Source organism: Salvelinus alpinus, chromosome 4 (genome assembly GCF_045679555.1).
Source record: "Salvelinus alpinus chromosome 4, SLU_Salpinus.1, whole genome shotgun sequence".
NCBI classification, from domain to species: Eukaryota; Metazoa; Chordata; class Actinopteri; order Salmoniformes; family Salmonidae; genus Salvelinus; species Salvelinus alpinus.
In genome coordinates, this window is record NC_092089.1 from 94,841,171 (window position 1) to 94,865,066 (window position 23,896).

The following is a 23,896-nucleotide window of genomic DNA, read 5'->3' on the forward strand; positions in this document are numbered from 1 at the left end:
TGGAGAAGAATGCTTTGAGTACAGTAACGCTGATGAGCTGTGACTGGTGGTTTGTGTGTGTGTGTAATGTGTTGTATAAGGGTCTGGAAAGGGAAACAGCCATGCGGTGTGGGTCAAACCCCCATCATGAAACCACACCATGGGGAGCAGTCTGTGTGTGTGTGTGTGTGTGTGTATGTGTGTGTGTGTGTGTGTGTGCGTATGTAGGTAGGGTGTGTGTATGTGTGTGTGTTTCGACTTTTAATGTCACGTGCACAAGTACAGTGAAATGCCTTTCTTGCACCAGAGAAATAAGAAGCGATATACAGGGTCAGTTCCAGTACCATATTTACAATGCGCAGGGATACTGAGTGACAGAGGTAGATATGCATAGGGGTAAGGTGACTACGTATCAGAATAAATTATAGAGTACAGTAGCATATATGATGATTGGAAAGGGGGATACCTAGTCAGTTGTACAACTGAATGTATTCAACTGAAATGTGCCTTCTTCATTTAACCCAACCCCTCTGAATCAGAGAGGTGTAGGGGGGCTGCCTTAATGGACATCCACGGCACCCGGGGTTAACTGCCTCGCTCAGGGGCAGAATGACAGATTTTCACCTTGTCAGCTCAGGGATTCAATCCAGCAACCTTTCGGTTACTGGCCCAATGCTCTAACCACTAGGCTACATGCCGCCCGTATGTGAGTATGTGTGCATGCGTGTGTCTAGAGTCAGTATAAATGTGTGTGCATGTTATGTGTGTGTGAGAAAATTAAGTGAGTGTGCGTGTGTGTGCGTGTTGGAGTGTCAGTGTGCTTGAGAGTCCTGTGAGTGTGCATAGAGACAGTGCAAAAATACAAGGGTCAACACAGAGTCTGTGTAGCCATTTTGTTAGCTTTTTAGCAGTCTTATGGCTGGTGGATAGAAGCTGTTTAGGAGCCTGTTGATGTTAGACTTGATGCACCATGCAGAAGCAAAGAGTCTATGGCTTGGGTGGTTGGAGTCTTTAACAATTTTTCAGGGCCTTCCTTTCACACCGCCTGATATAGAGGTCATGGACGGCAGGGAGCTCGGCCCCATTGATATACTGGGCTATCCGCACCACCCTCTGTAGCGCCTTGTGATCGAGGGCGGTGCTGCCAGTCAAGGTGCTCTCAGTGGTGCAGCTGTAGAACTTTTTAAAGATTTGAGTGCCCATGCCAAATCTTTTCAACCTCCTGAGTGGGAAGAGGTGCTGTCGTGTCTTCTTCAAGACTATGTGCGTGTGAGTGGACCATTTTAAGTCCTTAGTATTTTGGACACCGGGGAACTTTAAGCTGTCGACCCTCTCCACTGCAGCCCCGTCGATGTGGCTGGAATACCCTCCGAATGTCGACCCTCTCCACTGCAGCCCCGTCGATGTGGCTGGAATACCATCCGAATGTCGACCCTCTCCACTGCAGCCCCGTCGATGTGGCTGGAATACCATCCGAATGTCGACCCTCTCCACTGCAGCCCCATCGATGTGGCTGGAATACCATCCGAATGTCGACCCTCTCCACTGCAGCCCCGTCGATGTGGCTGGAATACCCTCCGAATGTCGACCCTCTCTACTGCAGCCCCATCGATGTGGCTGGAATACCATCCGAATGTCGACCCTCTCCACTGCAGCCCCGTCGATGTGGCTGGAATACCCTCCGAATGTCGACCCTCTCCACTGCAGCCCCATCGATGTGGCTGGAATACCATCCGAATGTCGACCCTCTCCACTGCAGCCCCGTCGATGTGGCTGGAATACCCTCCGAATGTCGACCCTCTCTACTGCAGCCCCGTCGATGTGGCTGGAATACCCTCCGAATGTCGACCCTCTCCACTGCAGCCCCGTCGATGTGGCTGGAATACCATCCGAATGTTGACCTGATTCAATTAAAGACCTAACTCACGTCAGCCTTAGAGAGTGATATCACCCAGTCCTCTGGGCCGGTTTAGGAATCTCACCGCTACACAATGTTATTGTCGAAATGCATTGAGTTCATCTGGTGGAGAGGAATGGTTGGGCAGATCACAGCTGGGTCTTCCTTTGTAATCCGTACTGGACTGTAGCCCCTGCCACATGCGGCGGACATTGGAGCCTGTGTAATATGATTCCACCTTATTCCTATATTATCCCTTTGCTCATTTGATGACTCTGCGGAGGCCGTAACGGGACATCTTGTTCCTGTCCTCAGCTGTAGCCTCATGGTTGTCTGCTGTAGCCCTGTGTGCGGTAGCCCTCGGTAGTGAGTGTTCCAACCAAGGACAGATGATTTTTACGCGCTACGCACTTCAGCACTCGACGGTCCCATTCTGTGAGCTTGTGTGGCCTACCCCTTCACGGCTGAGCCGTTGTTCACAATAACAGCACTTACAGTTAACCGGGTGTCATGAGAATTATGTTCCTCCATGTTCATAAACCCAATTCAATGAACTACTCAGCCTGAAACCCAGAATTTGTAGGAAACTGGTTGAAATGAATCAGACGGAGGCCCAGCTACAATAGTCAGAAAATGTATTTACGAGAGCGCTGCTTATCATTTCCTGTACATTGGTTTATATACCTCTCATTTCATCATAACTGTCCCTCCTCCTCTAAGACAATGACAATATAGTTCACAAGTCTTCTCCTTCTCATACATTGCCTGCCACCTGTTATACAATCTACTACAAGCCCAAGGTCTCTCCCCTCCCTGGGTGGGGACAGAATGTCCTGAAAGGAACACAGTAGTACAGCTTGTCTGTCGATAGCTTCTTCTTCTTATCATTTGTTTCACACTTGCACCCTGCTTACATAATAAAAAGGAACAAAAAGTCCTTGTTCTAATTCTGACTAAAACTACACACATCAGATGTATAGATTTATGATTCTAATACATTTCATACAATCATACAGTGACAGGGTAGAATTCTGTTAGTTATAGTTCTACGTTAAATGTATACATCATTTAGTCATTATTCATAAAATTTATAACACCGGGACAGCTCTAGCATGGCAGAAATTTTACGAACTGACTTGTTGGAAAGTTGGCATCCTATGACAGTGCCACGTTGAAGGTCACTGAGCTCTTCAGTAAGGCCATTCTACTCCTGATGTTTGTCTATGGAGTTTGAACGCCTGTGTGCTGGATTTTATACACCTGTCAGTCACGGGTGTGGCTGAAATAGCTGAATCCACTCATTTGAAGGGGTGTCCACATACCTTTGTATATATAATGTGTAAGTTGTCCTCTAATTCCATTCTGTTTTTCAGATGAACTACATACTTATTCATTGGATAGTTCTCCCATCGATCAGGTTCCTGCCTATAAATATCTGGGCATTTGGATTGACCAAGACTTAATATTTAAAAAATCATTTGGAGGAGTTAGTTATAAAGCTAAGATTTTAAGTGGTCTTCTTTTTAGAAATAGATCTTGCATCTCCCTAAATAAATGGTGACACCATTTATCAGATTGCAGCACCCACTACTCTTAAACCTTTGGATGCTGTCTACCATAGCGCCCTTTGCTTTATCACAGGTGACAGTTTAAATACTCATCACCGCATCCAATATCAAAATGTTGGCTGGTCCTAAAGCACTGTAGATCACTTAATTATTCCCTTTTTGTTCACAAAGCTCTACTACACAAGCTTCCAACTGACCTAACTTCATTGCTAATGAAAAAAGAATTAGCTACCAAACACACTCGCAGGATTGGTTATCTCTTGAGGTCCCTCTGGTCTCGACCAATATAGGTAATCCTCCTTTAGTTTTAGTGCCCCCATTGCTGGAATAACCTACAAAATTCCTTGCATCTCGATTCCCTTGTGCTGCTAGGGCATTTTAGAACTCTGGTGTTTGATGAATTCTTAAAAGATTGTAGTTGTTTCGATTGATTGTAGTGGTTTATTTGTTGAAATTGTGGTGTTGAGGTTGTGATGTTGAGGTTGTGATGTTGAGGTTGTGGTGTTGAGGTTGTGGTGTTGAGGTTGTGATGTTGAGGATGTGGTGTTGAGGTTGTGGTGTTGAGGTTGTGATGTTGAGGTTGTGATGTTGAGGTTGTGGTGTTGAGGTTGTGATGTTGAGGTTGTGATGTTGAGGTTGTGATGTTGAGGATGTGGTGTTGAGGTTGTGATGTTGAGGTTGTGATGTTGAGGTTGTGGTTGTGGTGTTGAGTTTGTGGTGTTGAAATTGTGGTGTTGAAATTGTGGTGTTGAGGTTGTGATGTTGAGGTTGTGATGTTGAGGTTGTGGTGTTGAGGTTGTGGTGTTGAGGTTGTGATGTTGAGGTTGTGGTGTTGAGGTTGTGATGTTGAGGTTGTGGTGTTGAGGTTGTGGTGTTGAGGTTGTGATGTTGTGATGTTGAGGTTGTGGTGTTGAGGTTGTGATGTTGAGGTTGTGATGTTGTGGTGTTGAGGTTGTGGTGTTGAGGTTGTGATGTTGAGGTTGTGATGTTGAGGTTGTGGTGTTGAGGTTGTGATGTTGAGGTTGTGGTGTTGAGGTTGTGAGTTTGAGGTTGTGATTTTGAGGTTGTGATTTTGAGGTTGTGGTGTTGAGGTTGTGATGTTGAGGTTGTGGTGTTGAGGTTGTGATGTTGAGGTTGTGATGTTGAGGTTGTGATGTTGAGGTTGTGGTGTTGAGGTTGTGATGTTGAGGTTGTGATGTTGAGGTTGTGGTGTTGAGGTTGTGGTGTTGAGGTTGTGGTGTTGAGGTTGTGATGTTGAGGTTGTGGTGTTGAGGTTGTGATGTTGTGATGTTGAGGTTGTGGTGTTGAGGTTGGGATGTTGAGGTTGTGATGTTGTGGTGTTGAGGTTGTGGTGTTGAGGTTGTGATGTTGAGGTTGTGATGTTGAGGTTGTGATGTTGAGGTTGTGGTGTTGAGGTTGTGATGTTGAGGTTGTGGTGTTGAGGTTGTGAGTTTGAGGTTGTGATTTTGAGGTTGTGGTGTTGAGGTTGTGATGTTGAGGTTGTGGTGTTGAGGTTGTGGTGTTGAGGTTGTGATGTTGAGGTTGTGATGTTGAGGTTGTGATGTTGAGGTTGTGAATTTGAGGTTGTGGTGTTGAGGTTGTGATGTTGAGGTTGTGATGTTGAGGTTGTGGTGTTGAGATTGTGGTGTTGAGGTTGTGGTGTTGAGGTTGTGATGTTGAGGTTGTGGTGTTGAGGTTGTGCATTGGGTTATTTTTATTCTTCTTGTTTTATTTGTAATGTCATTTTTTCCCCCTTCCTGGTTGTGATAAAATGTTTGGGGGGCGTTGGGATGAGACACTGGTCTCAATTTGGCTACCCTGAATAAATAAAAGTGAATTATAATACACAAATAAAAATGTAAATGTGGAATTAAAATCCCCGGCAACAAAAGAAAAGCGGCCTCCGGGTGCAAGTTTTCCTGCTTGCTTATAGCCTCGTACAGTTCGTTAAGTGCCAGCTTGTTATTCTTCTTGTCCTGAGGTGGAATGCGTACAACAGTCACGATAACAGCTGAAAACTCCCTTGGGAGGTAGAAGGGTCTGCATTTGACCATCAGGTATTCCAAGACGGGTGAACAATGGGTTGAGACTTCCACAGAGGCAAACTCCTCCCTCTCTCGATTTTCCTTTCGCTGTCCTGTCCGCTCGGTGGATGGAGAATCCACCATGTTGGATAGCCATGGGGGGTATTATGGTTCAGAAAAGCAGAGAATATTGCAGTTACGAGAGTCCTGTAGCAAATCCACGATTGGAGGTCATCTATCTTATTATCAAGTCATTGGCCAATAGAATGGAGGAAAGAGTTCTCCCTTCGCCTTAATCTCTCCCCCATCTCTTTCCTCTGTAATGCCGGCCTTTCCTCTTGGATACCCTGAAAATTGGGTCGGAATTACAGAAAGAGCCTAGGGAAGATGAGTCAAAGTCAAAGTTGAAGCCAGAATTGAGGTAAGTAACTGCCAATCTGATGTTCAAAAGTTATTGTCGGTTATGAAGAATGATAGAGGAAACATTTAGTAAAAATAAAGTAAAATAAATGCCAAAAGATTCACGAAATGGCAAAGTTAATTCAGAGCTCGCCAAACGGTGGTCATCAAGTACGGCGCCATCTTTGTGTGTTTGCCTGTGTTAAGCTAGGACAGGGAAGCTTTAAGATGGTGACATGGAGATGTTTTGTTTTGTCACTCCAAGTTTAATTAATTCTTGCCACTATAGGGGGTGCTGTTTCGCATTAGCATAATTTGCTCAACAGATTAAACGGCTTCCTAATAAATTCTTGCTCGTACAATATGCATATTATTGTTATTATTGGATAGAAAACACTCTCTAGTTTCTATAGCCGTTGGAATTTTGTCTCTGAGTGGTACAGAACTCAATCTACAGCACTTTTCATGATAGGGAGTCAGATTTCAGACATCCTGGCCCCTGATCTGGAGTCAGTTTAAAGGTCCCTGTAAATGCTATGGAGAAACAGACACGTCTTACGTCTTCCCCTGGATGTCAGTACGTGATGACGCTTTGAATGGAGTCGATTGCGCAATCAGGGGCTGCATAAAAGAGCAAATACCGGAAGTAGCATCCCTTTGCTGCCTGCGTCTTGCGCACGGAGGACGTCGGACTCGCCTCCTTCCAAGCGTTTGTTTAGCCAGTAATATTTCTCTGGTCATGTTTTTACTCGTTAGAGGTGTTAAAAACATCATAAGGTAGTTAATTTAAACCGTTTTATAGCAATTTATATCCGTTTAGTGCGATTTTGACCCATTTATTTCTGAGGCACTTTGAACAGCTGGGCACGTTTCCAGTTCATGCCGAACGCAGTGGGCATTTCCACATGGCAAGAGGACAGCTTTCGACCAAAAGACGATTAGACCCAAGAAAGGATTCTTTGCCCAAGATTCTGATGGAAGAACAGCTCACAGTAAGAACAATTTATGATGATAAATCGTGTTTCTGTCGAAAAATGTTAAACGCTTATGTCGCCATTTTGTTTTGTATAGCTTCGCTTGGCGCAACCTGTATTGAAAAGTAAGGATAATTTAAAAAATGTAAATCAGCGATTGCATTAAGAACTAATTTGTCTTTCGATTCCTGTCAACCCTGTATTTTTTAGTCAAGTATATGATTAGCTTTTGATTAAACTAGATCACTAAAAGATGGCGACCGACATTTCCAGGCTTGTTTTGCTACTATTTTCATTGTATAACCACGTTTTTTTATGGCTAAATATGCACATTTTCGAACAAACTCTATATGTATGTTGTAAAATGATGTTACAGGAGTGTCATCGGAAGAATTCTGAGAAGGTTAGTGAAAAAATTAATACATTTTGGCGATGATTACGTTATCCCTCTCTTTGGCTTGTATCAATGCTCGGGTAACGTTTGCACATGTGGTATGCTAATATAACGATTTATTGTGTTTTCGCTGTAAAACGCTTAGAAAATCTGAAATATTGTCTGAATTCACAAGAACTGTGTCTTTCCATTGCTATGCTTTGTCTATTTTTATGAAATGTTTTATGATGAGTAAATTGGTCATACACGTTGCTCTCTGTAGTAATTCTAGTCGAGTTGTGATGGTGGGTGCAATTGTAAACTGTGATTTCTACCTGAAATATGCACATTTCTCTAACAAAACCTATCCTATACCATAAATATGTTATCAGACTGTCATCTGATGAGGTTTTTTCTTGGTTAGTGGCTATCAATATCTTAGTTTAGCCGAATTGGTGATAGCTACTGGTGGAGAGAAAAAATGGTGGACAAAGAAATTGTGTATTTTGCTAACGTGTTTAGCTAATAGATTTACATATTGTGTCTTCCCTGTAAAACATTTTAAAAATCTGAAATGGTGGCTTTATTCACAAGATCTGTATCTTTCATTAGGTGTCTTGGACTTGTGATTTAATGATATTTAGATGCTACTATTTAATTGTGACGCTATGCTAGCGATGCTAATCAGTGTGGGGGGGGGTGGGGGGTGATCCCGGATCCGGGGTTGAGGCTCGTTAGAGGTTAATAAAGGCGTATCTATGCATTTTGCAGCACTTTGATGGCTTTTCTTATATTAACAACACAGGTATTAACTAGGTTCTGGAGCAACGAACCGCCCTTGCTGTCTCTGCCTGGCCGGTTCCCCTCTCTCCACTGGGATTCTCTGCCTCTTACCCTATTACAGGGGCTGAGTCACTGGCTTACTGGTGCTCTTTCATGCCGTCCCTAGGAGGGGTGCGTCACTTGAGTGTGTTGAGTCACTGACGTGATCTTCCTGTCTGGGTTGGCGCCCCCCCTTGGGTTGTGCCGTGGCGGAAATCTTTGTGGGCTATACTCTGCCTTGTCTCAGGATGGTAAGTTGGTGGTTGAAGATATCCCTCTAGTGGTGTGGGGGCTGTGCTTTGGCAAAGTGGGTGGGGTTATATCCTGCCTGTTTGGCCCTGTCCGGGGGTATCATCGGATGGGGCCACAGTGTCTCCTGACCCCTCCTGTCTCAGCCTCCAGTATTTATGCTACAGTAGTTTATGTGTCGGGGGGCTAGGGTCAGTTTGTTATATCTGGAGTACTTCTCCTGTCTTATCCGGTGTCCTGTGTGAATTTAAGTATGCTCTCTCTAATTCTCTCTTTCTCTCTTTCTTTCTCTCTCTCGGAGGACCTGAGCTCAGGACGACCTGGCATGATGACTCCTTGCTGTCCCCAGTCCACCTGGCCGTGTTGCTGCTCCAGTTTCAACTGTTCTGCCTGCGGCTATGGAACCCTGACCTGTTCACCGGACGTGTTACCTGTCCCAGACCTGCTGTTTTCAACTCTCTAGAGACCGCAGGAGCGGTAGAGATACTCTTAATGATCGGCTATGAAAAGCCAACTGACATTTACTCCTGAGGTGCTGGCTTGCTGCACCCTCGACAACTACTGTGATTATTATTATTTGACCATGCTGGTCATTTATGAACATTTGAACATCTTGGCCATGTTCTGTTATAATCTCCACCCGGCACAGCCAGAAGAGGACTGGCCACCCCTCATAGCCTGGTTCCTCTCTAGGTTTCTTCCTAGGTTTTGGCCTTTCTAGGGAGTTTTTCCTAGCCACCGTGCTTCTACACCTGCATTGCTTGCTGTTAGGGGTTTTAGGCTGGGTTTCTGTACAGCACTTTGAGATATCAGCTGATGTACGAAGGGCTATATAAATAAATTTGATTTGATTTGATTTAGGTGAACTCTGGTCATAAGGCCTTACTAGGGCTGCAGAATTCCAGCAACTTTCCAAAATTCCCTGGTTTTCCTGAAATCCAGGTTGGAACATTCCCGGAATGGGGAGAGAATAAAAAGTAATTCTTGGGTCTTTCAACCAGGATTTCTGGAAAACCTGGGAGTTTTGGGAAAGTTACCGAAGTTTTGCAACCCTTTACTTGAAAGAAGTCCCCGAAATATCTCAGGAATGGGGACACCAGAGAGGGGCTACGCTAGAGTCTTCGAGGAAGCTGAGGATGATAGCTGTGTGTGTTCATATGCAAGTGCTTGTAGAGAGGTGGAACAGACTATAGAGCTTATCTCTCCCTCTCTCTCTTTATGTATTGCTCTCTTTTTTTCTTTCTCTCTCTATTTCTCTCTCTATTTCTCTCTCTACACTTAGGTTGGAGTCATTAAAACTCATTTTTTAACCACTCCACAAATTTCTTGTTAAAAAACTATCGTTTTGGCAAGTCGGTTAGGACATCTACTTTGTTCATGACACAAGTAATTTTTCCAACAATTGTTTACAGACAGATTATTTCACTTGTAATTCACTGTATCACAATTCCAGTGTGTCAGAAGTTTACATACACTAAGTTGACTGTGCCTTTAAACAGCTTGGAAAATTCCAGAAAATGATATCATGGCTTTAGAAGCTTCTGATAGGCTAATTGACCTAATTTGAGTCAATTGGAGGTGTACCTGTGGATGTATTTCAAGGCCTACCTTCAAACTCAGTGCCTCTTTGCTTGACATCATGGGAAAATCAAAAAAAATCAGCCAAGACTTCAGAAAATAAATTGTAGACCTCCACAAGTCTGGTTCATCTTTGGGAGCCATTTCGTCTGAAGGTACCACGTTCATCTGTACAAACAATAGTACGCAAGTATAACCACCATGAGACCACACAGCCGTCATACCACTCAGGAAGGAGACACGTTCTGTCTCCTAGAGATGAACGTACTTTGGTGCAAAAAGTGCAAACCATTCCCAGAACAACAGCAAAGGACCTTGTGAAGATGCTGGAGGAAACGGGTACAAAAGTATCTATATCCACAGTAAAACGAGTCCTATATTGACATAACCTGAAATGCCGCTCAGCAAGGAAGAAGCCACTGCTCCAAAACCGCCATAAAACAGCCAGACTATGGTTTGCAACTGCACATGGGGGCAAAGATTGTACTTTTTGGAGAAATGTCCTCTGGTCTGATGAAACAAAAATAGAACTGTTTGGCCATAATGACCATCATTATGTTTGGAGGAAAAAGGGGGAGGCTTGCTAGCCGAAGAACACCATCCCAACCGTGAAGCACGGGGGTGGCAGCATCATGTTGTGGGGGTGCTTTGCTGCAGGAGGGACTGGTGCACTTCAGAAAATAGATGGCATCATGAGGAAGGATGATTATGTGGATATATTGAAGTAACATCTCAAGACAACATTCAGGAAGTTAAAACTTGGTCGCTAATGGGTCTTCCAAATGGACTTTGACCCCAAGAATACTTCCAAAGTTGTGGCAAAATGGCTTAAGGACAACAAAGTCAAGTTATTGGAGTGGCCATCACAAAGCCTTGACCTCAATTCTACAGAAAATTTGTGGGCAGAACTGAAAAGGCGCGTGCGAGCAAGGAGGCCTACAAACCTGACTCAGTTACACCAGCTCTGTCAGGAGGAATGAGCCAAAATTCACCCAACTTATTATGGGAAGCTTGTGGAAGGCTACCCGAAACATTTGACCCAAGTTAAACAATTTAAAGGCAATGCTACCAAATACTAATTGAGTGTATGTAAACTTCTGATCCACTGGGAATGTGATGAAAGAAATAAAAGCTGAAATAAATCATTCTCTCTACTATTATTCTGACATTTCACATTCTTAAAATCAACTGGTGACCCTAACTGACCTAAGACAGGGAATTTTTACTAGGATTAAATGTTAGGAATTGTGAAAAACTGAGTTGAAATGTGTTTGGCTAAGGTGTATCCATCTCCCGGGTGGCGCAGTGGTCTAGGGCACTGCATCGCAGTGCTAGCTGCGCCACCAGAGTCTCTGGGTTCACGCCTAGGCTCTGTCGCAGCCGGCCGCAACCGGGAGGTCCGTGGGGCGACGCACAATTGTCATAGCGTCGTGAGGGTTTGGCCGGTAGGGATATCCTTGTCTCAGTATGTAAAAAAAAAAAATGAATAAAATGTATGCACTCTACTGTAAGTCGCTCTGGATAAGAGCGTCTGCTTAATGACTAAAATGTATGTGTATGTAAACTTCCGAATTCAACTGTATATATATATAACTCTCTCTCTCTATTTATTTATATATCTTCTTTTTAAAGCCGCCCCAGGTATGTAAAACTCACCTGACTGGTGAAAGGACTACTTTTACAGGCCCGTCACTCTGAGGCAGCATTGGCCTCTCACTTCAAACAGTGTGAGATCTCTACATCTTCTACCTCTCAGACCCTCAAACAATGTGCTATTATATTGTTAGCTCAGTGTGAGTAATATTTCTACAGTCCTGTCAGACGGACAGTCTCATTACTGTCTTTGGGTCTGCCTCCAAAATGGCACCTTATTCCCTATATTGCGCTACTTTTAACCAGAGCCCTATGGGTCACCCATAGATCCATCCACACTGTTCCCTATATAGTGCACTACTTTGAACCAGAGCCCTATGGGTCACCCATAGATCCATCCACACTGTCCCCTATATAGTGCACTACTTTTAACCAGAGCCCTATGGGTCACCCATAGATCCATCCACACTGTTCCCTATATAGTGCACTACTTTTAACCAGAGCCCTATGGGTCACCCATAGATCCATCCACACTGTTCCCTATATAGTGCACTACTTTTAACCAGAGCCCTATGGGTCACCCATAGATCCATCCACACTGTTCCCTATATAGTGCACTACTTTTAACCAGAGCCCTATGGGTCACCCATAGATCCATCCACACTGTTCCCTATATAGTGCACTACTTTTAACCAGAGCCCTATGGGTCACCCATAGATCCATCCACACTGTTCCCTATATAGTGCACTACTTTTAACCAGAGCCCTATGGGTCACCCATAGATCCATCCACACTGTTCCCTATATAGTGCACTACTTTTAACCAGAGCCCTATGGGTCACCCATAGATCCATCCACACTGTTCCCTATATAGTGCACTACTTTTAACCAGAGCCCTATGGGTCACCCATAGATCCATCCACACTGTTCCCTATATAGTGCACTACTTTTAACCAGAGCCCTATGGGTCACCCATAGATCCATCCACACTGTTCCCTATATAGTGCACTACTTTTGACCAGAGCCCTATTGGTCAGAGCCCTATGGTTCTCTCTCCCACTACTGACCAGCAGCACAAATGGGGGATTATTCAGTGATAAGGCCCTCAGAGATTACCCATGTGACCTCTCACCTTGGCTGCTCCATCCTGCTGTCCCCACTGCGATGAGAGATAGAGGTGATGTCACCGTGTTCTGAGACGTATGAGGTCGCCCTCTCCCTGTACAGTGGGCGTGCGGGGACAAAAGGGACAAAAGCGGGGCAGCTTTCAACACAAAAGCCCAGTTTAATGAGTGTGAGACATGAGGGACATGAGGCCATGGCGTCTCGGTGGGTGGCGCAGGAAGCAGAGTGTCATAGCCATTCAAAAGAATAAGAAGAGGAGACTGGGAGGCAGGGAGAGCAATTAATGATCAGTTTGGTGAATTGGGCATTAAGGCCTTTATTATGTAAGTACGTCAGCCAAGTTTTGGATATCAATGAGGCAACTGCGTAATGACAGCCCCTGTTCTCGGTTATGCTTATTTCTACTGGAGCCCATAACATTGCAGCTTTGGATGCTATATTTATTCTTGCTGTTCAATGGACAGGGTGATTGGCCTGACACAATGTACTGTAACACACTTTACCCCTCATTAGAGATAAAGAGGTCTTTGTGGAGCGATAGAGAGGGATGGAGCGAGAGAGAGAGAAGGAGAAATGGATGGAGAGGGAGCGAGAGGGTTGGAGATGGAAAGGGGCAGGGATGGAGTGAGAAAGAGAGGGATGGAGCACGAGAGGGAGTGCGATGGAAAGGGGCAGGGAGGGAGTGAGCTGGATGGAGAGGGAGAGAGAGGGATGGAAATATAGAGAGATGGAAACAGAGGGGGATGGAAAGAGAGAGGGATGGAAAGGGAGAGGGATGGAAAGGGAGAGGGATGGAAAGGGAGAGGGATGGAAAGGGAGAGGGATGGAAAGAGAGAGGGATGGAAATGGAGAGGGATGGAAAGGGAGAGGGATGGAAAGAGAGAGAGATGGAAAGAGAGAGAGATGGAAATATAGAGAGATGGATGGAAAGAGAGAGGGCTGGAAAGAGAGAGGGATGGAAACGGAGAGGGATGGAAAGGGAGAGGGATGGAAACAGAGGGGGATGGAAAGGGAGAGGGATGGAAACAGAGGGGGATGGAAAGGGAGGGAGATCTCCACAGATCATTAAGACTCTATCCTCTTGGCTGGACAGTGTTTACTTCATATTAATTATCAGGTGATTGTGTGTTGACCCACTAGCCCGTGATTCGCATTCACCATCCAGTCCGGCCCGGTCCAGTCAGGACAGAGGGTCATAATTGACAATATCCAGAGAAGTGCACGTAGAGTAAGAATATGTCCAAATGGCCCCATATACCCTGAAATACTCTATAGCCTATACCCTGAAATACTCTATAGCCTATACCCTGATATACTCTATAGCCTATACCCTGATATACTCTATAGCCTATACCCTGAAATACTCTATAGCCTATACCCTGATATACTCTATAGCCTATACCCTGATTTACCCTATAGCCTATACCCTGATATACTCTATAGCCTATACCCTGATATACCCTATAACCTATACCCTGATATACCCTATAGCCTATACCCTGATATACTCTATAGCATATACCCTGATATAGCCTATACCCTATAGCCTATACCCTGATATACCCTATAGCCTATACCCTGAAATACCCTATAGCCTATACCCTGATATACCCTATAGCCTATAGCCTGATATAGCCTATAGCCTATACCCTGATATACCCTACAGCCTATACCGTGATATGCCCTATAGCCTATACCCTGATATACCCGATAGCCTATACCCTGAAATACCCTATAGTCTATAGCCTGATATACCCTATAGCCTATACCCTGATATGCCCTATAGCCTATACCCTGATATACCCTATAGCCTATACTTTTGGCCCTCAGAACAGCCTCAATTTGTCGGGACATGGACTCGACAAGGTGTCGAAAGCGTTCCAAAGGGATGCTGCCCCATGTTGATTCCAATGCTTTCCACAGTTTTGTCAAGTTGATGTCGTTTGGTTGGTGGACCATTCTTGATACACACAAGAAACTGTTGACTGTGAAAAACCCAGCAGCATTGCAGCTCTTGACACAAACAGGTGTGCCTGGCACCTACTACCATACCCTGTTCAAAGGCACTTAATATTTTGATTGAAGTTGATTTAACAAGTGATCTTTATGGCCTTCCTGTGACATCGGGTGGTGTAGGTGTCCTGGAGGGCAGGTAGTTTGCCCCCGGTGATGCGTTGTGCAGACCTCACTACCCTCTGGAAAGCCTTACGGTTGTGGGTGGAGCAGTTGCCGTACCAGGCGTAAAAGTTTGTGTTTTTAGTGACAAGCCAAATTTCTTCAGCTTTCTGAGGTTGAAGAGGCACTGCTGCGCCTTCTTCACCACGCTGTCTGTGTGGGTGGACCATTTTAGTTTGTCCCTGATGTGTACGCTGAGGAACTTCATATTTTCCACCTTCTCCACTACTGTCCCGTCGATGTGGATGGGGGGGTGCTCCCTCTGCTGTTTCCTGAAGTCCACGATCATCTCCTTTGTTTTGTTGACAATGAGTGTGAGGTTATTTTCCTGACACCACACTCTGAGAGCCCTCACCTCGTCGTTGTTGGTAATCAAGCCTACCACTGTAGTGTCGTCTGCAAACTTGATTGAGTTGGAGGCGTGCATGGCCACACAGTCATGGGTGAACAGGGAGTACAGGAGAGGGCTGAGAACGCACCCTTGTGGGGCCCCTGTGTTGAGGATCAGCGGGGTGGAGGTGTTGTTTCCTACCCTCACCACCTGGGGGCGGCCCGTCAGGAAGTCCAGGACCCAGTTGCACAGGGCGGGGTCGAGACCCAGGATCTCGAGCTTAATGACGAGTTTGGAGGGTACTATGGTGTTAAATGCTGAGCTGTAGTCGATGAAGAGCATTCTTACATAGGTATTCCTCTTGTCCAGATGGGATAGGGCAGTGTGCAGTGTGATTGCGATTACAACGTCTATGGACCTATTGGGGCGGTAAGCAACTTGGAGTGGGTCTAGGGTGTCAGGTAGGGTGGAGGTGATATGGTCCTTGACTAGTCCCTCAAAGCACTTCATGATGACGGAAGTGAGTGCTACGGGGCGATAGTCATTATGTCGATATAGGACTCATTTTACTGTGGATATAGATACTTTTGTACCCGTTTCCTCCTGCATCTTCACAAGGTTCTTTGCTGTTGTTCTGGGATTGATTTGCACTTTTCGCACCAAAGTACGTTCATCTCTAGGAGACAGAACGCGTCTCCTTCCTGAGCGGTATGACAGCTGCGTGGTCCCATGGTGTTTATACTTGCATACTATTGTTTGTACAGATGAACATGGTACCTTCAGGAGTTTGGAAATTGCACCCAAGGATGAACCAGACTTGTGGAGGTCTATAATTTTTTTTCTGAGGTCTTGGCTGATTTCTTTTGATTTTCCCATGATGTCAAGCAAAGAGGCACTGAGTTTGAAGGTAGGCCTTGAAATACATCCACAGGTACACCTCCAATTGACTCAAATGATGTCAATTAGCCTAAAGCCATAACATAATTTTCTGGGATTTTCCAATCTGTTTAAAGGCATAGTCAACTTAGTGTATGTAAACTTCTGACCCACTGGAATTGTGATACAATGAATTATAAGTGAAATAATCTGTCTGTAAACAATTGTTGGAAAATTACTTGTGTCATGAACAAAGTAGATGTCCTAACCGACTTGTCAAAACTATAGTTTGTTAACAATAAATATGTGGAGTGGTTGAAAAACGAGTTTTAATGACTCCAACCTAAGTCTATGTAAACTTCCGACTTCAACTGTATATTTGACAACCCTACAGGTATATCGTGACAACCCTACATGTATATCGTGACAACCCTACATTTATATCGTGACAACCCTACATGTATATCGTGACAACCCTACATGTATATCGTGACAACCCTACATTTATATCGTGACAACCCTACATGTATATCGTGACAACCCTACATGTATATCATGACAACCCTACATTTATATCGTGACAACCCTACATGTATATCGTGACAACCCTACATGTATATCATGACAACCCTACATTTATATCATGACAACCCTACATTTATATCATGACAACCCTACATGTATATCATGACAACCCTACATTTATATCATGACAACCCTACATGTATATTACGACAACGATAGTTACAGGTGTTGGCTATAGCACATGACCAGACTAACTGAGAAGAGGATCATGCTGTATCATATGATGTTATATGTTGTGAGTACCATCCTTCACCGCCCTCAAAAATGACCTGCTTGCCTAGGGATTAATAAGGGGTGTATGTTTGTGTGTGTTATGTGTGTGTGTGTTATGTGTGTGTGGGGTGTGTGTGTGTGTGTGTGTGTGTGTGTGTGTGTGTGTGTGTGTGTGTGTGTGTGTGTGTGTGTGTGTGTGTGTGTGTGTGTGTGTGTGTGTGTGTGTGTGTGTGTGTGTGTGTGTGTGTGAGGGGTGGTGGTCAGAGGGGAGAGTCAGGAGGGATCAGGTTACCGTTTTGTTCAACGGTCATTAGACAGACTTCTCACTTCCTCCCCCTTCCTCCCCCCTATCTCACACACATACCCCAGCTATATTAAACACTGCACGATAAGTTTACTACAAGAACGCGTAAGTCAGAGTTACTTCAGCTATTATATTCCAGTATTGAAATGTCCTATTTTTATTTTTAAAATATTGGAACAGTGTATTTTGGAACAGTGTATTTCGTCTGTGTTAGTGAACAATGATATCACTGTTTGGTCGCTCCTTATTTAAGTTATTTCTGGTTTTGGTTTGTTCTGGCAGTGTTGCTTCTTGGTTCTTGGCATCTTGGTTTACAACAAACATAGCAGGATTGTTAGGATGTTAATATGAAGAAGTGTCATATAAAACTGCTTGTGGAGTTATTATTAAACGCTTAACTCTTATTATTATTGGTAATACAATATGCCACATATTAAAATATCTTTTAGTAAGAAACTTTGTTGATAACTTTGTTGAAGCATCATAGCGATCATTACCTTGTGGGCAGCATCGGGTTCAAGAGAGGACAAGTAGCTTCATGAGTGTGTTATTATTAGTACCTTCAATTACAAGCTGAGGAGTAGAAGGCACACTAGAAGATGAATAGACCGTCATGTCCTTCGGGATTTTTGTAGAATTCCGCCCCCCGTAATGATGACATCCAGGATGGAAAGCATGGTTCCCAACAACCTCCCGCTCTTTTCACCTCTCAATTTAATTTCAATTTAAAGGGCTTTATTGGCATGGGAAACATATGTTAACATTGCCAAAGCAAGTGAAATAGATAATAAACAAAAGTGAAATAAACAATACAAAATTAACGGTAAATATTACACTCACAAAAGCTCCAAAAGAATAAAGACATTTCAAATGTTAAATTATGTGCAAATAATATAAAAGGGAACATAAATAAACATAAATATGGGTTGTATTTACAATGGTGTTCGTTCTTCACTGGTTGCCCTTTTCTTGTGGCATCAGGTCACAAATCTTGCTGCTGTGATGGCACACTGTGGTATTTCACCCAATAGATATGGAAGTAAATCAAAATTGGGTTTGTTTTTGAATTCTTTGTGGGTCTGTGTAATCTGAGGGAAATATGTGTCTCTAATATTTGGCAGGAGGTTATAAAGTGCAGCTCAGTTTCCACTTCATTTTGTGGGCAGTGTGCACATAGCCTGTCTTCTCTTGAGAGCCAGGTCTGCCTACAGAATCTGTATATAGTCAAAGCTTTCCTTAAATTTGGGTCAGTCACAGTGGTCAGGTATTCTGCCACTGTGTACTCTCTGTTTAGGGCCAAATAGCATTCTAGTTTGCTCTGTTTTTTGTTAATTCTTTCCAATGTGTCAAGTAACCATCTTTTTTGTTTTCTCATGATTTGGTTGGGTCTAATTGTGTTGCTCTCCTGGGGCTCTGTGGGGTGTGTTTGTGTTTGTGAACAGAGCCACAGTACCAGCTTGCTTTGGGGACTCACTCCCTTTTAGGTGGTTGTAGAATTTAACGTCTCTTTTCTGGATTTTGGTAATTAGTGTGTATCTGTCCCCATCCAAGGATGTTTTATGTTGTACACGGACAATATTTTTACAGAATTCTGCATGAATAGTCTCAATTTGGTGTTTGTTCCATTTTGTGAATTCTTGGTTGGTGAGCGGACCACAGACCTCACAACCATAAAGGGCAATGGGTTCTATAATTTATTCAAGTATTTTTAGCCAGATACTAACTTTATGTTCCTTTTGATGCATAGAAGGCCCTTCTTGCCTTGTCTTTCAGATCGTTCACAGCTTTGTGAAAGTTACCTGTGGTGCTGATGTTTAGGCAGAGGTATGTATAGTTTCTTGTGTGCTCTAGGGCAATGGTGTATAGATGGAATTTGTATTTGTGGTCCTGGGAACTGGACCTTTTTTGGAACACCATTATATTTGTCTAACTGAAATTTACTTTCAGGGTCCAGGTCTGACAGAATCTGTGCAGAAGATCTAGGTGCTGCTGTAGGCCCTCCTTGGTTGGGGACAGAAGCTTCAGATAATCAGCAAACAGTTGACATTTGACTTCAGATTCTAGTAGGGTGAGGCTGGGTGGTGCAGACTGTTCTAGTGCCCTCGCCAATTTGTTTATATATATATACAGTGGGGAGAACAAGTATTTGATACACTGACAATTTTGCAGGTTTTCCTACTTACAAAGCATGTAGAGGTCTGTAATTTTTATCATAGGTACACTTCAACTGTGAGAGAAGGAATCTAAAACAAAAATCCAGAAAATCACATTGTATGATTTTGAAGTAATTAATTTGCATTTTATTGCATGACATAAGTATTTGATACATCAGAAAAGCAGAACTGAATATTTGGTACAGAAACCTTAGTTTGCAATTACAGAGATCATACGTTTCCTGTAGTTCTTGACCAGGTTTGCACACACTGCAGCAGGGATTTTGGCCCACTCCTCCATACAGACCTTCTCCAGATCCTTCAGGTTTCGGGGCTGTCGCTGGGCAATACGGACTTTCGGCTCCCTCCAAAGATTTTCTATTGGGTTCAGGTCTGGAGACTGGCTAGGCCACTCCAGGACCTTGAGATGCTTCTTACGGAGCCACTCCTTAGTTGCCCTGGCTGTGTGTTTCGGGTCGTTGTCATGCTGGAAGACCCAGCCACGACCCATCTTCAATGCTCTTACTGAGGGAAGGAGGTTGTTGGTCAAGATCTCGCGATACATGGCCCCATCCATCCTCCCCTCAATACGGTGCAGTCGTCCTGTCCCCTTTGCAGAAAAGCATCCCCAAAGAATGATGTTTCCACCTCCATGCTTCACGGTTGGGATGGTGTTCTTGGGGTTGTACTCATCCTTCTATTCCTCCAAACACGGCGAGTGGAGTTTAGAGCAAAAAGCTCTATTTTTGTCTCATCAGACCACATGACCTTCTCCCATTCCTCCTCTGGATCATCCAGATGGTCATTGGCAAACTTCAGACGGGCCTGGACATGCGCTGGCTTGAGCAGGGGGACCTTGCGTGCGCTGCAGGATTTTAATCCATGACGGCGTAGTGTGTTACTAATGGTTTTCTTTGAGACTGTGGTCCCAGCTCTCTTCAGGTCATTGACCAGGTCCTGCCGTGTAGTTCTGGGCTGATCCCTCACATTCCTCATGATCATTGATGCCCCACGAGGTGAGATCTTGCATGGAGCCCCAGACCGAGGGTGATTGACCGTCATCTTGAACTTCTTCCATTTTCTAATAATTGTGCCAACAGTTGTTGCCTTCTCACCAAGCTGCTTGGCTATTGTCCTGTAGCCCATCCCAGCCTTGTACAGGTCTACAATTTATCCCTGATGTCCTTACACAGCTCTCTGGTCTTGGCCATTGTGGAGATGTTGGAGTCTGTTTGATTGAGTGTGTGGACAGGTGTCTTTTATACAGGTAACGAGTTCAAACAGGTGCAGTTAATACAGGTAATGAGTGGAGAACAGGAGGGCTTCTTAAAGAAAAACTAACAGGTCTGTGAGAGCCGGAATTCTTACTGGTTGGTAGGTGATCAAATACTTATGTCATGCAATAAAATGCAAATTAATTACTTAAAAATCATACAATGTGATTTTCTGGATTTTTTTTTAGATTCCGTCTCTCACAGTTGAAGTGTACCTATGATAAAAATTACAGACCTCTACATGCTTTGTAAGTAGGAAAACCTGCAAAATCGGCAGTGTATCAAATACTTGTTCTCCCCACTGTATATGTTGAAGAGGGTGGGGCTTAAGCTGCATCCCTGTCTCCCCCCATGGCCTTGTGGAAAGAAATGTGTGTGTTTTCTGCCAATTTTAACACACTGGTTGTTTGTGTACATGGATTTTGTAATGTCATATGTTTTTCCCCCAACACCACTTTCCATCAATTTGTATAGCAGACCCTTATTCCAAATTGAGTCAAAAGCTTTTTTTTAAATCAACAAAGCATGAGAAGACTTTGCCTTTGTTGAGGTTTGTTTGTTTGTCAATTAGGGTGTGCAGGGTGAATACGTGGTCTGTCGTACGGTAATTTGGTAAAAAGCCAATCTGACATTTGCTCATTATATTGTCTGCTGTTAATGATAATGCAGAGGATTTTCCCAAGGTTGCTGTTAACGCATATCCCACGGTAGTTATTGGGGTAAAATTTGTCTCCACTTTTGTGGATTGGGGTGAACAGTCCTTGGTTCCAAATATTGGGGAAGATGCCAGAGCTTAGGATGATGTTAAAGAGTTTCAGTATAGCCAACTGGAATTTGTGGTCTGTATGTTTTATAATTTAATTTGGGATACCATCAACCCCACAGGCCTTTTTGGGTTGGAGGGATTTTATTTTGTCCTGTAGTTCATTCAATGTATTTGGAGAATCCAATGGGTTCTGGCAGTCTTTAATAGTTGATTCCAAGATTTGTAATTGATCATGCATATGTTTTTGCTGTTTGTTCTTTGTTATAGGGCCAATAAGATTGGAGAAGTGGTTTATCCATACATCTCCATTTTGGATAGATAACTCTTCGCGTTGTTGTTTGTTTAGTGTTTTCTAATTTTCCCAGAAGTGGTTGGATTCTATGGATTCTTCAATTACATTGAGCTGATTTCTCACCTCTCTCCACCTCTCTCTCCCTCTATCCTCACCTCTCTCCTCCTCTCCCTCCCCTATCCTCACCTCTCTCCTCCTCTCCCTCCTCTCCCTCCCTATCCTCACCTCTCTCCTCCTCTCCCTCCTCTCCCTCCCCTATCCTCACCTCTCTCCTCCTCTGCCTCCCCTATCCTCACCTGTCTCCTCCTGGGGCTCTGGCTGGGGATGGAGCTGGGAATGGGGCTGGGGCTGTGGCTGTGGCTGGGGATGGAGCTGGGAATGAGAATGGGGCTGGGCATGGAGCTGGGAATGGGGCTGGGGCTGGGGCTGTGGCTGGGGATGGAGCTGGGAATGGGAATGGGGCTGGGGCTGTGGCTGGGGATGGAGCTGGGGATGGAGCTGGGAATGGGAATGGGAATAGGGCTTGGGCTGTGGCTGTGGCTGGGCATGGAGCTGGGGATGGAGCTAGGAATAGGGCTTGGGATGTGGCTGGGGATTGAGCTGGGGCTGGGGATGGAGCTTGGGATGGGGCTGGGGCTGTGGCTGGGGCTGTGGCTGGGGATGGAGCTGGGGATGGAGCTGGAGCTAGGAATGGAGCTAGGAATAGGGCTTGGGATGTGGCTGGGGATTGAGCTGGGGCTGGGGATGGAGCTTGGGATGGAGCTTGGGATGGAGCTGGAGCTGGAGCTGGGGATTGGACTGGGGCTAGGTTGTTTAGGACACAATGTATCTCCCCTCTGACTGACTGTACAACAGCATCAGTCACATGCACTGACCCACACACAAAAACACACACAGACACGCACGCACGCACGCACGCACGCACGCACGCACGCACGCACGCACGCACACACACACACACACACACACACACACACACACACACACACACACACACACAAAAGACTGTACTAAATATTATATAGCTCAGTGAATCACTACTCACTGACTGTCTGGAAAGACTATAGTAGTGATTACATTACCTGGTAGTGAGAATACTATAGTAGTGGTTACATTACCTGATAGTGAGAAGACTAGAGTAGTGATTACATTACCTGATAGTGAGAATACTATAGTAGTGATTACATTACCTGATAGTGAGAAGACTAGAGTAGTGATTACATTACCTGATAGTGAGAAGACTATAGTAGTGATTACATTACCTGATAGTGAGAAGACTAGAGTAGTGAATACATTACCTGATAGTGAGAAGACTAGAGTAGTGATTACATTACCTGATAGTGAGAATACTATAGTAGTGATTACATTACCTGATAGTGAGAAGACTATAGTAGTGAATACATTACTTGATAGTGAGAAGACTAGACTACTCCTCTCCTCTCCACTCCTCTCCACTTCAGTCCTCCCCTCTCCACTCTAGTCCCTCCCCCCACTCCTCCTGTCTCTTCCCCTCTCCTACTCCCTCCCCTCCACTCCTCTCCTCTCCACTCCAGTCCTCCCCTCCACTCCTCTCCTCTCCACTCTAGTCCTCCCCCCACTCCTCCTGACCCTTCCCCTCTCCTGCCCCTCCTCTCCTCGAGCTCTAGTCCTCCCCTCCACTCCTCCTGTCCCTTCCCCTCTCCTGCCCCCTTCTCTCCCCTCCACTCTACGCTGCTCTAGTGCTCCTCTCCCCTCCACTCCTCCTGTCCCTTCCCCTTACCTGCCCCCTCCACTCCTCACTGCTCTAGCCCTCCTCTCCTCTCCCCTCCCCTCCCCTCCACTCCTCCTGTCCCTTCCCCTCTCCTGCCCCCTTCTCTCCCCTCCACTTCTCCCTGCTCTAGTCCTCCTCTCCTTCTGTCCCTTCCCCTGTCCTGCCCCCTCCCCTCCACTCCTCACTGCTCTAGCCCTCCTCTCCCCTCCCCTCCCCTCCCCCTGTCCCTTCCCCTCTCCTGCCCGCTCCCCTCCACTCCTCGCTGCTCTAGTCCTCCACTCCTGCCCCCTCCCCTCTCCTGCCCCCTCCCCTCCACTCCTCGCTGCTCTAGTTCTCCTCTCCCCTCCACTCCTCCTGTCCCTTCCCCTGTCGTGCCCCCTCCCCTCCACTCCTCACTGCTCTAGCCCTCCTCTCCCCTCCCCTCCCCTCCACTCCTCCTGTCCCTTCCCCTCTCCTGCCCCCTTCCCTCCCCTCCACTTCTCCCTGCTCTAGTCCTCCTCTCCTCCCCCCTCCCCTCTCCTGCCCCCTCCCCTCCACTCCTCACTGCTCTAGTCCTCCTCTCTACTCCTCCTGTCCCTTCCCCTTTCCTGCCCCCTT

The 23,896-nt window shown here is 45.1% G+C and overlaps 1 long non-coding RNA gene across 1 annotated transcript in view; it reads left to right on the forward strand.

Moving 5' to 3' along the window:
- The first annotated feature begins 17,107 nt into the window (after window positions 1-17,107).
- LOC139574743 (uncharacterized) overlaps window positions 17,108-23,896 on the forward strand; it is an 11,142-nt gene continuing 4,353 nt past the window's right edge. The window contains exon 1 of the long non-coding RNA XR_011674824.1: window positions 17,108-17,169. This is a non-coding gene — a long non-coding RNA (uncharacterized lncRNA). The remainder of the gene's footprint in view (window positions 17,170-23,896) is intronic.